General features: G+C 33.2%; 1 non-coding gene across 1 annotated transcript; it reads left to right on the top strand.

The window, feature by feature from the left end:
* The first annotated feature begins 11,826 nt into the window (after positions 1 to 11,826).
* Positions 11,827 to 11,899, top strand: Trnaa-agc. The gene has a single exon. It is a non-coding gene; the product is annotated as a tRNA-Ala (tRNA).
* The last annotated feature ends 5,403 nt before the right edge of the window (positions 11,900 to 17,302 follow it).

Genomic DNA, 17,302 nt, shown 5'->3' with positions numbered 1-17,302 from the left:
TTTATTAACTATATTTTATTTGTGATTGGTGACAAAAGTGTTCTAAAATGATATTACTATCAGCGATAGCGGAAGAAAAAATGATATTAAAAAAATTAACAGCTATCTAACACGTGGCGTTTTACTTCGAAGTTTTGCATCGAGAATTGCTGCCGATTTAATTATTGGTGAAGAGCGATTTATTTTTGACAATTACGATTTTGGTTAAGTTTAAATAAATGACATGGCAACATGACTATGGTTAGTGTGAAACATGAACATGACAAGTGTGGGAACTTGATATAGCGATGCGAAAAATAATATAAGTTGTATGGAAATACGGATGTTATCGAAGCCTATAGGCGACAAGCCTAAGGCGACATGGGCGGTGCAAAGCATTACTGTCATCACAGAGGAACAATGAGATGGGCTCGGACAAAAATAAATGGTTGTGTATAATGTATTCATGGATAAAATAATCTACATGTTCATGAGAGAGAACCTAAATTAATTTTTAGTTATAAGTCTTGTTTCGCTGCTCTTAATTACTCTCATATCTCAATAAATCCGTCATAGCGATACCTTATCTCAGCCGGAAGACAAACAATAACCCTGTTTCTCTCTTAGGAAATTGAGCTTGCTTAGGAGACCTAAAAACAAACTATTGTTCCTCAACCATTCATTACACGCGTTCAAATCGTCAGTCGAATATTATAAATTTGACAGATATTGGTTTTAAAATATTCTGAGTGCGATGAGGTCTAAAGTGTGAGATAAATGAAGCGTTTCACCAGTTTAGAGAGATTCCTGAGTAATATTTTCACGAAATTTTCGCTTTAAAAATTAGTATAAAATATTTTTCTGAACCATTGTGTTAATTCATTATAATCACTTCATATCAAGCACACCTGTCACGTTTTAGGAAGTTCCCTGATGTTGTATTTAAATAAATAAACTCGTTCGTAGTTTTCCGTATCATCTTTAGACGAAAGTTGAGTTGCCAGTTTTTGAGGAGCTGTGAGCCTGTCTGCACCTACTCAAAGGCTACTTATATCGCCGACCTTCAATTGAAATGATCTATTTCATTATGAATGAAAACAGTACCATAACTTTTACGAGCGGTCTTAACAGTTTCGTAGTAATTAGGAGGCAAGCAAATCCTCAAGATCATGTTCTGACCAGTATCAATTATTTTTTTAAAAAGAAAAATTCTATCATCATATATATTTATTTTATATTTAGAAAAGTAATATTTTTTCAAATAACTCTTCTAAATGGCGACCGGCGGGTCAGGAGAGGTATTTGCTGAGTGGAGACTCGTGTGTAAAGTTTCTAACTCCGTATCTGACGAGCGGATTGCCACTGTTCTCAGCTATCAGAACAGCGGTTTATCGAACCGGTGCCTAACCCACAAATGATATGAAAAATTAATCGTATAGTATATTATAATAATGCATCTTCAGAGTTGAATAATGGGCAAAGTAAGGCCTTTCGCCGATTCTTGTACTTTTCGTGACATATTCACAGATTTAAAAACTGGCCTTTTGACCGGATCTTTTTATCAGACGGTGGGTCAAAACCGTTCCCTGCATAGCCTTGTCAAGTTTATTCTTGAAGCCGTTCATGCTCGGAGCGTCAACAATATCATCAGGGAGGCTATTCCACATGTCGGTTACTCGAAGCGAGATGAAGTGTTGTCGCGGAGATGAGTTGAACCACTGTTTTTTTTATCTTATTACCGTGGTCCCTTGTTTTGTTTCTTGTTTCAAGTTCTAGGAATCTTTCTGTCACCTTATATAAACGATGAGTATACTTGTATAATTCAATGAGGTCGCCACACAGAAGTCGACATCAGAGACTTAAAAGCTTAATAATTTCTAATCTTTCTTCACAAAACTTGTCTTTAATTCTAGAATTATACTTGTTGCACGTTTTTGAACACTCTAGACTAAAATTTTTGTTCTTTCCATGTTTTGGTGACCCCACGTCATTCCCAAACTATAAGTTCGGGCGCACAGGAACAAACAACTGCTTCATAGTTTCTGCATCTAGGAACTGACAGGAACGTTTGATCAGCCCAAGAAGTTTATTCGACTAATTGCAATATGCCTAGAAAATTTAAGCTCCTTGTCGACATAAACTCTAGGGTCTTTTTCCGCTGTCCATTATTCAATCATAACTCTCTCGTGCAACTATTTCTTCTCATACTGTAAGCTAGCTTTCTGTAATACTACGGTGCTTGCTAATTTTTTAGAGGCGGTGATGGGCAGCGAGTCGTTTTGTAATCATCAAAATGCAACCAGTTTGCTTGTTTAAATACAAGACACGTTTCTTCACAGGTTCCACACAATCGAGCCCGACCTGCTCACGATTTGTGGCTCCATTGAGTCCATACAAACTCCTCTCTGGTGAGTCCTCGGGTCAGACACTGCAGGTTCTCTGGCAAAACGGTAAGCCCTAACCGTGAAATGCTGAGTGAATGAAATTTTGTTACTTGGATCGTATAGTTCACGCATTACATCCTTTCAAGTCTTCCTGAAACGTTGTAATCGTCATTGGTGGAGTGTAAATAAAAGATAAATTTCGCTTTAGATAACTTTGTAATCTAAAGCGAATGAGAGACATTGTTGTGAGATGTGTGTATTATAAAGGAAAAAAGTGTAAAATGAATGAAGAAAAAGAAGAAGGGGGGGTGAGGTGGTGAATAACTGGATCTGATAGTTCATGCATTACATCCTTTGAAGTCTTCCTGAAACGTTGTAATCGTCAGCAACACATTTAGTAGCAGGAGGAGTAGGAGGAAGTCGTGGATGCGGTGAAAAATACAGATCGAAAATAACACGTTTGAAAATACTTGAAAATATATGAGTTATGGTAGTACGCTCCAAGATATTAATTAATAAATACTATTCCTAATTATTTCTTTACAACCGCCACAAATACATTTGCAGAATTAAAATTCTTGCACGGAATGCTTAATTAACGATTGGAATAACTTTGATTATTTACAAAGGTCTCTCTAAAAGATTGACAGAAAACTATGTTTTTGTTTTCTATGAGAATCTTTCGAGGGATAACTAGGAAATCCAACAAATAAACTAAAACATCGAAACCTCCACGAGGAATTCAATTAAACATCATAAAAATGGGTTATTCATTTTTCTTAGACTATGTATTTCGTTAAGGTTGATTTTGATTTGGTTTTCATCATCCATGCAGTGGAAATAGCATATCAGTTTATTCTATTTGAATTAAATCGAACATAAAAATTAATATAAATTTATTTTTCCAATTAAGATCTAAAAATGCTAATAAATAATTCGTTGAGTTATTCGAATAATCTGCAAATTATTATTCTTTTATTCTCTAACAGAATTATGTTCTAATTGTGAATGTTATAATCGTGGCTTCATAACTGTTACATATATATTCGTCCAACATTTTTTCTCGAAAATTTTTAGTGTATTCTATTAATAGTGCATGAAAATAGGTTAATTGACCTTTAACTTCTAGAAATTTAATTAATCCCTCAACTTCGACGATTTTACAAAAAGGCCCGCTTGTAGAATTTTTCGTGAATTTTACAACGTACCGCACGAAATTCTGTACTATCTTTGACAACCAAGCAGAATTACTCGCTTTTTCTTCTTTATTATTTAAATTTAATGCAATATCTGGAAACTTGGAATAACATATAACAAATATATAAAAAGGAACAAGAAACACAATATTATTAAATAACATCGATTTTCGATATCAAATTGAAAAATAGGCCAACAAATTACTAACATAACAAAAATAAATATATTAAGTGGACTCATACAAACCTCTGAAAATATAATGAACGAGAACAACTTTATAAAAGGATCAAATGTAATAAAATCTCGAGAAGACATCAGCTTGGAGTGACATAAAATATAAATACCACACCCATTAATGTTCGAGCTTCCATGCAGACAATTGATCGACGTTGTTCGTCAGGACTAAGATGTAGTTTAATAATTTTAGTGAAGATAGACTAACTTATTTGCTGGCTTGGCAACTTATTACTTTACTAAATAAGTGGTCTAGGAAGAGGTGCAGATGATATTACTTTAAATTGATATTAATTCCAAGGAAATAAACTAACTTTGCTACAAGGTTATGTTAAACTCGGAGCTAATAATCGTATTGCAAATATTATTTATTTGGCCATTTGGCGTATATTTATTATTTAATATTTACGTAGCACAACTTATAACCAAAAGTAGAGTTAGTTGGAGCTTCACTTTCTTATGTTTTGTCCTTGGGATAGAATACAAAGGTGCAACAATCACTGAGTACTCGACGTGATCAGTAACTCTAAGTAAATACAATGATTATTCAAATTATCGTCGTCAGAAAACTCGTGTATTTTCTGTATAACTTGTCTCATTTACGGGTTCTGGAAATACCAATCCAGTGAGTTAATCAACACGATACCTTCCTTCGCTCAAAAATACCTTTATTAGATACACACCAAGACTTAATTAAACAGAAAAGACTCATTCGATAATCACATGTTCAACGTAATAAAAAATGTGGCTTCCTAAACACAGATTAGGCTATGTTTAACCTAACCGGCGATGAGTTGATTGCTTTTCTCCGACACAATAATTCGGAAATTTCTGGCATCCTGAATTCCGTGACTAGAACAATTATCTCGAAGCTGAGCGATTAGTTCGCTTGGATTTAATTCTCTCTAGTGGAGACACCGCTTCGAATATCTCATCACTTCATGGTGAAGTGTTCAGTTGAAAACATGATATATGTTATAGTAAATTGATTGCAAGTTAATGTTTAGCATATAGTTATTTATTTAAGTGTAATATGTTGGAGCAGTGATAATCAAGTTATAATTATTTATTATATCATGAGTTACCTGATGATTAAACTTCTGGTAGAATAATTGTACCGATGAATATTGTAAGAAATTTTAAATTATACGTATACCTAGCAGGAATACCTGAGTTAATGTTAAAAAAGGAACAAACTCTGACCTTAGATTTCATGCGAATGAGATATATGGGGAGCTTTTTCTCGTAATTCACGACACATCGTAATTTTGATTTGCTTTAGAAATGCTTAATCCGACGTCTCGATAAGTACTAACTAGAAAAGATTTCTTGGTAGCTTCATCCACTGGTTGTGTGCTGTTATCAAATTAGTAATTAACTCTGTCTGCAATTAGGTTCATGTTCGTCTCAGGCTGTTCGTCTCAAATAGAACGACTCTTCGTCTCGTGAATAACTCTAGTGAATTTTTTATGTCTTCCAAATTGCGGATCTTGAGTCACAGTTCATACACAATAAAAAAATTAGAGAACTTACACGTATTTTATCGGCCATCACGAAATGCATCAATGATGTTTTATGAGCCCTACGAATATTCTTCAACCATCATTCGCTTTCATCCTCAGCTGAGCTCTCCGGTATCCTAATCACGTGATTAGCAAAATGTGATGAACTGATTTTCGTGTTTCTGTGTCAACGAGCTCGCGTGTGTCCATTGATGTCAATTTCTTCCCACAGTTTGGCTGAGATCGTCCTAATTAGAGGATCAGTCATCGGCAAAGGGAATCGCTTCTGTTAGTAAACATTTTTTTGTGATCAAGGATAATTTTCTGCATTCTGCAGGCGATTTCGATTCACAGGTATGCAAAAAATATTTGCAGGAGCGAGAGGAATCGGTATTTTTTCACAGAAAAAAATTGTCGTTCTAGCTAGTGACATTGATGCAGATTTTACAATTGGATAGAGGCCCCAATTTTTACTATTTCTGAATCCACGGGAGAGAAAAATAAAACGTCGATATTCTGGGCACATGATCTCATTCGCACATTACTCCCAAATTCCAGCTATTTTTATTCAGCTCATAATTAACTGAAAATATCGAGCAGCACCAATTATAACGTCAGAAAAGGTGGCCATATAGATGTGGTTGATATAAAATATAAGTTAATTTTTGCATCCCCTTCTCATGTATCGTTGGCTTTTTAAAATAATCCTTGAAATTTGTCCTGATTGGAATTATTCATCAAACGCAGTCAGAATCCGTAATTTCAGGATTTGAATTTTAACTATGAAATTACGGTGCTATCCGCTATGCAATTTTAAACAAATTGAATGAAAATATACAGCGTGAATTACAGGGAATCTTGTGTTATTCTGGCTGGTCCTAGTGCACGCGTGTTGAAATCAGTTAGTTGAATGAGGCATCACAGTACATACAACTCGACCGAAATATCTGAAACGTTTTGGAAGCATTTACGAAGACGTTCAAAGTTGGTAATATTGCATCATATCAATTGAGCAACAATGCTTTTACGTCATTGAACAATAGTATTTTTCTCCTTTCTTGAAAGTACTTAATGTTAATACTTTTGGCCATTATATCTGGTGACGCTGAATTCTTTTTCTATAAGGTTTTGGAGTTTCAGGTGCTGCTTGCTGGCTTTTACCATTCAATTTTTGCCATCAGCGCGCCGTCATGAGTGTACATAACAGTGTATCCCGCTTTAACTGATAATTGATTATAGAAGTTGCTATTTTTTCGCATTAAGTATAGTTGAGATTCCGCCGACCAGATCAACTCCCGCTTTAACTGATAATTGATTATAGAAGTTGCTATTTTTTCGCATTAAGTATAATTGAGATTCCGCCGACCAGATCAACCGTTTTGCGATTGCAGTAACATAATTTTATGTTGTTATGAAAAGAAACTTCATGGCTCCTAAGTAGTATGAATCAATTGACGCAGCCAATGGATACTTATATAGACGTTTTAATTTTGTTTCAATGAGTAAAGATTATTTTTTTATCGTTCCTTGTTCAATTCTTATTTTTACAATACTTCTCTTTAACTTCACTTCGTGTTTGTTTGTTTGTCTGCTATAAATCTTATAATCGATATTTATCACACTTCTACCTCTCCAGTCGATCTGAAAGTTTGCTCACTTTTGTAAATTCGGAGACAATACATGAATCAATTGACAGAATATATAATTTTAAAAATGTAAAATTTTTTAATGTAAAAAATAGAATGAATAATTTTGTCTGCTACAAATCTTATAATCGATATTCAACACAATTCTACCTGCCCAATCGATCTGAATTTTGTACACTTGTATTTTTTTTTGTAATAAAGTCGGGGACAATCCATGAATCAATTGCCACAAGAAATAATTTTGAAAATTTAAAATTTTTCATATATTAAAAAACCGTGAAAATTAATTTTTTTAATATATGGAAAGGAATTTAAAAATTTATTGTACATGTATAACATCGGAGACACTGTATTCTTTAGAAGTGTTGTCTTCAAAAAGTAATTTTTAAACTCATATCATTAGTTTTTTATTTAAGTAGATATTAATAAATGTCTGTGATCGATTAAGACAACTACGACGTTTCATTGTTCATATCTTTTTGCCCTACGTTAATCTCAAGTATAAATAAGGTAAGATTCATTTTCAAAACATTATTTGAACGATTTTAGCTATAAACCACCCAGGTTCTTATCTCCTTGAAATGTACATATATAACTTATCTAATAGGTGCCTTGTGTCATCGCTAGGAATGATGTCATAGCTGTCACAGAGATCTCTGAAAGGCAATATGGATGAGTACACATGAGTGGCATTGATGCTTGCAGTTCTAAGGAATACGACCTGTGGAGTAGCCGGAGTATAACAAACGCCAAAGCTTGTCGAGGATGAACGCTATAGAGATACATTGCTATAAAGGTGACTATAACCATGGTAGTGGCTGTTAGATGCAAGTCACGAGTGCGGGTTTTTGTGAAGAGCTAACTTGCACCAGAGTTGCTGCAGAGTTAAGAAACATGGGCCGTGAGAACAACTTTCAATATGTTTCTTTTGCGTGGCTGGATTTAGTTACGTACGTGACTGTTTCTAGCAGCGGTTTAGATAATATTACTTTGTGCAAGGTAGTAAGTACATTAAAAGAAATGTTGACAACATTAATATTCCCGTTCGAAACCGTAATAACATAATAATCAGCATGATCTTGTTGTTTGGCTCTTAAAGTTAGTTGTGGCATGATCATGTTATCACGATTCCTGGCTCATTAAGTTGATAACGGTATTATCATGTTATCATGTTACTCGATTCATAAAGTTGGGATTGGCATGATTTTGCCTAGGCTTCAGGAATACAAGTTTCAAGCTTCCCCGGCAGTTAAATTAGAAACGCGAATCTGGCCAACGAATCTAAAAGCATTTAAATGATTTTTATTATTACTGTTCATTCCAATTATTTTCAATTTCGTAAAATTATAATTTATTAAAAACCCATCCATATATCTTGGGTCAGCCGTCGACCACTGACATATTTAGCGAAGAATAATTAATTACGATCGATAGCTTACTGAGCTATTCATATTTGATTCATTAATGAACCTGGTTTGCAAAATTGTCACATGAAATACATTACATATTTACTCAAACTTTTCACCATCATCTTAGTATTAAAAGATCTCAGTGAGTTATATCATTCCTAACAATTTTCTACACCGCCACCAAGTACTGAGGCTGGAATATAAGCATCCTATTTGATCGATGCGCTGCAAAAAACCTATGCGAAGATGCTATGATAAAGTTAATGGTGCATCATGGAAGATTTAAGGAGGTGCATTAGATATACAAGCCCGCATGTTGTCTCATTATATAGCACTTTAGGTCGGTAAAAGGAGCGTCGTGTTTAAAACGCTGCTGTCTTCAACCAAAATATAGTGTATTTTCACTGCAGCGTGACCTGTATAGATAAGAATTGAACAGATACCATCACCTGGCTGAACAATGCGGGGGTGAATATGGTTTTTGTTTGTTGCGTTTATCGCGGTTAGAGAATACTGTTTGCATGTCATTAATTGGAAAATTAACACTACATTCGCACATAGTAAATATATCTTATCTTCAGGTAGCAGAATTCATTTGTTGATCGTTTTAAAAATAAATTACATCACTAGCTCGTCTTTAGGAATGAATTAAAACTAAGAAAAATCTGAAAAATTCAACGTTGAGAAGCTACTCAAACGATAAGAATTTAATGATGACATTTATTCTGTCAAAAACACATCAAAATTAAAATTTAGGAAGACCTATGAATTTTTTACATTGAACGAGTAACAAACGTCAAAATTTTAATTGAAATAACAATTGGAAATTTATGCATTATCAGTGACAAACGCATTAATTAAAATATCTTTTATTGAAATTTCGACAATGAAAATAATTTAGGTAAGCGAAGAAGCAGTAAGAAAACGGGGCTGATTGAGCTGCCATTTACATGAAAATAATAATATTATTATTATTTTATTATTTATTTTATTACTGCACTATTATTTTATCATTTATGTGCAGTAGTTTTCGAGTGCGGTCGATTTAGGGGCTAAGATTGAGGCAGGGTTATAAAGATAACGAAAAAAAGTGTTTGGGTAGATACCATTCACAAACATCGGCTCTTCTACTGTTCTTGATTATGAGAGGACTATATATGACAGCGTGCTTGTAATACCATATTTTATTTTTATTCTTTTAAACACAGGGAGAATAATATTGTAGAAATGCGATCAATGGTGGAGGTTGGTGCTAGAACCCGTCCATATAACCTCAAAATCCAATATTTATTTCATTTGGGCAAGTGGGTGAAGTCACAAGTGATATCGATTATTAATTCATTTTTAATCGCCATATGAAACAGCTACTTGTACAGTGCATGCCTTTTGCACTGAGTTTTGGAGGCTTGATATTGCACAACACTACTGGTCGAAGCTAACTAACAAAACGACGCATTATTATACGTGGGGGCATATTTACTCATTTTATATATTCTAGCTTTATTGTGGGATGAACGCTCAAAGACAACATCTCTTTTATCCGATTTATTGTAAGTTCTTTATTCTCCAATTTTCTCGTGTGGGCTTATGCCATGATAATAATATTCATTTTAGGGCTAGAAGAACAGGCTAATTTATTTCCCATGAATGATGGTTATAATGTAGATGACTAAATTGTAAGGCTAGAAGAACAAACGATTACCATTAATGATGGTTATAATGTTGATGATGGTTGATCACTGTCTTCATCTTTGTGAAGCCAGGCGTCGCAAGTAAACGAATGTCAAAGTCATAACAATATTTTGCAATGGATTAAAATAAACACTTCTAATCTGGAAATTATGATCGAGCAATCATACTACGCATGTATGTACATACATGGATCGAGCAGTCATACAATGTATGTATGATATGTTGTGTTCAACTGTTCCTTAATTAGGATCAAGTGTTTTGCTCTGTCTTACGTTTGTTGAAAGTAGCACCAGACAACAAATGTTTTTTTTTACATCTCCGTGCGAATGAAATATTTAAGCAGGAGATAATGATAGTACTCTTCTAAGTTCGTGAATTCCCTTTCAAGTCATATTGGAACTATGGCTTCCTATTCATACAGTCCCTCTTCGATCATAAATTTTTTAATTGATTTAATTTAAAGTCAGAAAGTTCAAATCTGATTAAGACAACAGAACTTGTACATAAGAAAAATCCAATACCAATGAACTCTGTGACAAAGAAAAATTGATTATTTTCGCGATGAACATCTTAAACCCATTATTATTTTGGCTTCCTATTCATACAGTCCCTCTTCGATCATAAATATTTTAATGGATTTAACTTAAAGTCACGAAGTTCAAATCTGATTAGGACAAAGAACTTGTACATAAGAAAAATCCAATTCCAATGAACATACAGTCCAATTCCAATGATTTCATGCAGTCCCTCTTCGATCATAAATCTTTTAATGGATTTAATTTAAAGTCAGAAAGTTCAAATCTGATTAAGACATAGAACTTGTACATAAGAAAAATCCAATACCAATGAACTCTGTGACAAAGAAAAATTGATTATTTTCGCGATGAACATCTTAAACCCATTATTATTATTCTATCACCAATAACCTTGTAAGGTTTCTTGCATTCCAGTTTTCTCCAGCAATCTGAGACGCAGAAGCCAGTGCAATTATCTCCGGTGATTTAGCTATACAATAAATGGACATAAAATTATATTCCACATGTGAAACGAAGATAGCATTCTGCTAGACGATTGTAGTTGAAATGAAACTGGAAGTACGTTCAATGAATATCAGAATAATTAGCTCTAAAGTGAAAGTATACAGAGCTTGAAAAGGACAGAATCTAGATCTATCTTTTCAAAACTGACAGACTATCATCAAGAATATCACCATATAATATTGTTTTTTTAACCAACCTAAGACATCACAATTCAATCAGTTCGTTGAGCGTTAAAAAGAATTGCGAGTTAAGAAGATTATTTCTCATTTAAAGCCCGATTTGTTAGCACGGAAGCATATAAAGAGGAAGCCGTGCCGCGATACGGATCTTGAAGATGAAGACTTCCGCATCTTGGTATTTCGTTCACAATTTATTCACATAAGAATCTCGTTCATAACTTATTGGAAGAAATTCTTTATTTTTTTTCGTACTCAATTATTTCTATGCAAAATAAAATTTAATAAAATTTTTTGATGAATGAAATTAAATTATATGATTTAATTTATAATAATTTAAGCAGATATTTTATTATTTAACGGGAAAATAGTTTTGAAAGTATCGTGCAAAGTTTCCTCTAAGAATGGTCAAAATCTTTCAACCGATGGGTTAGAAACTTAATGAAAATCACAATCACAATACAATAACTAACAACATTATAAGGATTATTAAAAAATCCTGAAATATTCACGATATTTCTATTGGGGCTAAAATAAATACTATACAAAAATTCACCCGTACTGTTGGGGGCTGTAGCTCAAATGGTAGAGCGCTCGCTTAGCATGCGAGAAGTACGGGGATCGATACCCCGCAGCTCCAAATCCTTTTATTTTTATTTCACACCTGATTTCAATACAAAATTATGCCTCTGATTACTGGAAATAGCAGTGAAACAAGCTGTAGATACATACAAATTTTATTACAATCGTCTCAATGCATCGCTGTTGAATATCAAGGTTCATGCATTATTTCCGCATACACATTAACAGTATTGCTGTTTCTTTCATGAATGTTTATTTATAAATGGTTTTGATTTTGTGCTAATATTCGCTCGGATCGCTCGGTACAGTATCAGACACACATCGATACGTGTATTGTATTCAAAAACACAAGAGGAATAAAAAAAGATTCTATGGGCCCATCGCGTGAGCTCATTTTTCTTTTTTTTTTGTCCCACACCTGCACAATCTTTTTCGTTTAATTTACGATGGCGACGTCTAGGTCTGCGGTCACCTTTTCTATTTCCGCTGATCCCATTTACTGCGGCCCTGAAGTGACCGAACTGAGTCGTCGACCAACGTCAAGAGCTCACACGGCCTCGCACAAATTCGGCAAGTAAATACGGGATAACAATTCTATAGAATTATGTAAAAGTGAATTGATACTCAGATACTATTTGATATGCAATAATTATATAAAGTATATCATAGCAAAAATTCGATAGTATAAAATACTGGATTATTTCAGTCGCGATTGGATTTATACGATCTGAACAGATGAAATGCTGGTGAACCAATATTAGTGCGGGAAATCATTGATGATATATTTACCTTCTAGATTAATACACCGTGAATGAAAGCACGCAAAAGCCCCAGTGAGCCCAGATGAGCCCAGGCCAAACAGGCGGTGGGCGACGCGTTCATCAGGAGCAGGATTGCTCCTTCAATACGAGTCTATTATTGGCTGAACGTGACCAACAGCGGTATTTGTATTAACCAATTAGCCGCGCATCATATTGACTTGATATCGCATTAATTTATTAGTGCTCTCAAAATTCAAAACTATGATCCTTCTAATTGAATAAATATGAAAAATATGATGGAGAGAAATATGATCTTTTGAATTTTTAATGTCATTTTTATGATGTAAAAAGTGTCTTTCAGCAACGAAAACGTGGTTTCATAATAAATGGTCGGTATCAAGTTATAAAATTCAAAACTATGATCCTTATAATTGAATAAATCTGAAAAATATGATGGAGAGAAATATGATCTTTTGAATTTGAAATGTAACTTTTATGATGTAACAAGTGTCTTTCAGCAACGAAAACGTGATTTCATAATAAATGCTCGGTATCAAGTTATTCCAACATATGAATTTTAGAGCAACATTTTTTTCGATCGCGAGCCTCGCGAAGAAAAGAATGTTTCATTATTGATTCAAAAATTTGTGTTTATTTTGACTCTCAAAAATTTCTTTTCTTGTATTTCTCTGAATAAATTTCTGTAAAATTACTGTAATTAATATAATATTTACACTCATAAGAAAATTACGGATAAAGAAGTGTTCTAACTGAAGATAATTGTTAGGCATGCAGTTGGACAATGTGGAAATATTATTGGAAATATGTACTTCTCCGACACCAACTCGAAATCTTTACTTGTTCTTTTGCAGGGCTGCTATTAGCTCTACATGCACGTCAAGTGATAAGCAATCTGTAAAATTTCGTGGATAAGTTATATGAAAATCGATTGTAAATCAGCAACAGATTGAAAACTAGGAATAGTTTTGAAACTGAACGAATCAAAAAGAAACTTTTCGAGAGAAGAAGTTTCTTTGAATGTTTTCCTTTGGTGGCGAGAATTGGGCGCTATAACAAACATTCGTTAGAACTCAGTTTTTCGTGAATAAAACTTAGCTTTAGAGAGTTCTGTACGAAGGGGAAAATCTAAAACGTTTCTTAATAATTTTGTTTGCATTAGAGATGTTCGCCGCTTCTCCGTAATAGACTTCAATTTTTGTGGGTGAAGTTTTCCGAGCAATTTCTGACCTGGTAAAGATTTTTCTTGCCGTCATTTAGTAAAAATAATTGCCCTTCAATTTATCGCTTTTGGAACCGCGTCGCATTCAAATTTAAGTGAAGGTTGTTCTCCCTAATATTACTGAACAGAATAATAGAATAATTTTAGGGTATTTTTAAAGGTTCGAAGTAATGATATAGTAAATAAAGTGCGTTTTAAAAATATTAATTTGATCAGTATATATGATTATAATAAAATTTTCGCACGGTTCTATCACAAACTGATACCTGCGTGATGTTTATCTGCCTGATTATTAAAATAATCGAACATGATAACTAAAATGGACATCATTGCGTCATCAAGATTCTTCGGCAATAAAAAGAAGGGTGTAAAAAAACAGAAATTTACGGTTTTATTTGGACATTCGATAATCATTCAAATTCCTCATTAGACTTGTTATTCATTTGTCACATGGCCACAGAAATAATTATTTCTTCGAACAGTTATGGCCAAAACATCATATATTATGAAATATACAAGAAAACCAACATAATAATTCCCACTGATTATAATAAAGGCATGAGCGCATAAAAGTTGCTTATTTGCGTGCTCGTATTTTCTTTAAGGGGTTTACAGAGATTTTTGAGCGACACAAAAACATAAATAGAGATCGCAAAAATATGCTATGATGACCGGATGAGACAAATTTTAACTCACCCGTTTCGGAATTTTTTAACATAATTATTAGCTCTAATATTAACACGGATTACTCGTTCAAAGGGATACGTTTTATTTTATATAGTATTATATAAAATATTATATTATATAGTATATATTAGTAGCTTATTATATTAAATGTAGTAATATTATATATTATATATAATATTATAATAAAATGATAATAATGATAATAATTATAGTAATAAGCTCACATTATCTCTCATATATTGAACCATCATCTGAAATATTTTCTTGCAGGAAGGCAAACACAAAAAGCTCTTCTGCGTAGAAATATCATGAACTAATAATCAATATTAACAGCCCAGAAAGAATACAAAATATTGCGTACAATAAGTTTACTTACGAAATTAATTATATGGCTACGAATAATAAAAAGCTTGTAAACGAATTAAGTCAATCATGTCGTCTTGCTTGATAATGCGAATTCCCTTTAACTTATATCCTTTAGGTTGTGAATCAGGCTTTATATTTTAGTAAGAAAAATTTTATCTTAATTTGCATCTTGATTAATCCTACTGGCATAGGCTTTTGCAAAATCTGGTTACGTTGAGTTTTACTCAATTTTATTCTGATTTATTGTGATTAAATAGATTCCTTTGAAAAAAACAGGAAATCGATAATTGATACAGGCATGCTAGTTTTCATTAGAGTAATAATTAACCAGTTTTATTCTTTTTAAATGTAAAATTTTAATTAAAAAAAATAATCTAATTAAAACAATTGAATTTGAAAAACTATTCATGGACAATGCAATCATGTTATGCAGGAAATTTAATGCAATTTCTTAATTTAATGCAATTTATTCAGGGAAATGCAATTATTTTCGCACACAACTATATTCCTTCAAATATTTCTTTATGGATCCAAAAATATGTCGCTGATGAGGTGCTAACGTTTAAAAGTGAGTCGTCCTAAAGTAAGTGAGTGAACTTTAAGTTGCATAAACAAAACTATCCGCTCTTTTTATTTGAAATGAGTAAAAAAATCGCATTGCTAAATTGCTAAATCGTTTTTTCATTCCACTTCGTGTATCACAAACGGAGCTTCATATAATTTATAATGCATAGTAATTGGGTTATGACAGGATTCATAAGAACTTCCAACGAAAATTTAAAAATCTAAAGTTTTATTGAGACTCAAAGGGAATATTTTTCAATATGCTGCATTATTCATCTCATGACTTATATAGCATATATAAGATTGATTGAGTTTCTATCAAACCTTATTTTCGAATATTTAACTTTTAACAAGCGTTATTGATAACTTGAGTCATTCCCGAAGCAAAAAACGACGGTGTACAAAAATTCATCCTCATAATAAATAACAACTGCAGACGAAGAAACTCTTTTTATCGAATGATGATCAAAGGAAAATGATCATATTGTCGACATGTGATTGCATCTAAACAAGCTTGTGATGAGCAAAACTATAGACTGACGAGAAAATTACTCCGAGCGTTAACGATTGCAGCGCCAAGTCCAGCAGCTGAGTCTCTTTATCAGAAGTGATTTTTTCTGTTAAATTTATTTAACACGGATCTGTTTGAAAAATAGATTGTGTATTTTTGCATTAATTTTCATGCTGTTGAATATTTGCAAGCAAATACTCGTATAAATATTTAATGTTTTTCGACCACGTTATGCCTTTGAGATGAAACTTAGAGACGGAATTTTTAGCGCTCTCGTAAAATGAAATTTAAAATTTTAGCCCCAGCGTATTCATCACTCAGCGTTTATATGGTTCTAGAGAAGAAATCTATAGCGAAAATATATATTCAAGTGAAGTCAATGAAATTGTCGTTATATAAAAAGAACTTATTCACAAAATTCTAACTGTTAACCTATTTATTCAAATTAAATACTTAGATTTCTGAAGCTAAGATTAAATCTTAAAACGATCTTGAATAAATGCAGATAATAACTTTATTTTGAAGATGTTCTGAAAATGTTTAACATTTGCAATTGAGTCAAGCAACCATGGTTCAGAGAGAATTCAGGTGCATTATTGGCAACAGTGATCGTTTTATAACCAGTCCACTGGCCGAACTGTTACAGGAATTGTTCTATCTTTTGTACAATATTGAGCTGTTCCAATATATTCTAGAACAGAAGTCCTAAGAGCAGCTAGATCATTATCCTCTGACAGGCCCAACTTGAAGAATGTACGACGTTTTTTTTAACACAGTGGCGTTAACAGGCGTAGGTGGGCACCATAAATAAAGCATCTGCCAAATCCATAGCGGGTTTCGGACCCTTCTTAATTTCTCGGGCTATAGGTTTCCGAGAACTCTCAGAGAAAGCTGTTAATTTTGTTTATATTTGCGACTGTTTATGAACTCTGACTACTTGCCTAACTTCAAAATTCATAAAAATTTATCTAGTTCGGAATTATAAATTGTGTGACAAGCTATGGACATATGCATGCTTAATGACGCAGCGTCTACGCTTTCATTCAGCATCAAATTCATTCTATAATTTATTGTAACATTGGTTATTACATCTATAATAAAACAAATCTATACCGAAACATTAGGATCATGGATAAAGCTTGCAACTCCACGGCGGTCTGAAAATACTCCAACACCCTTTTTTTAAGGATTTCTTACCAATATTTGAAAAATCTCGAGCTCCAATTAATATTTAGAAAAAAATTATTCACTATTTCACTGCCCTGAATGAAATTTGACGGCAAGACGAGTCGAGACAATATAGACTCAGAAAGATTGACTATTGACAGACAG

Source organism: Hyalella azteca, unplaced genomic scaffold (assembly GCF_000764305.2).
Source record: "Hyalella azteca isolate HAZT.00-mixed unplaced genomic scaffold, Hazt_2.0.2 contig11796, whole genome shotgun sequence".
Taxonomy (NCBI): domain Eukaryota; kingdom Metazoa; phylum Arthropoda; class Malacostraca; order Amphipoda; family Hyalellidae; genus Hyalella; species Hyalella azteca.
This window is presented reverse-complemented; position numbering and strand designations above follow the sequence as displayed.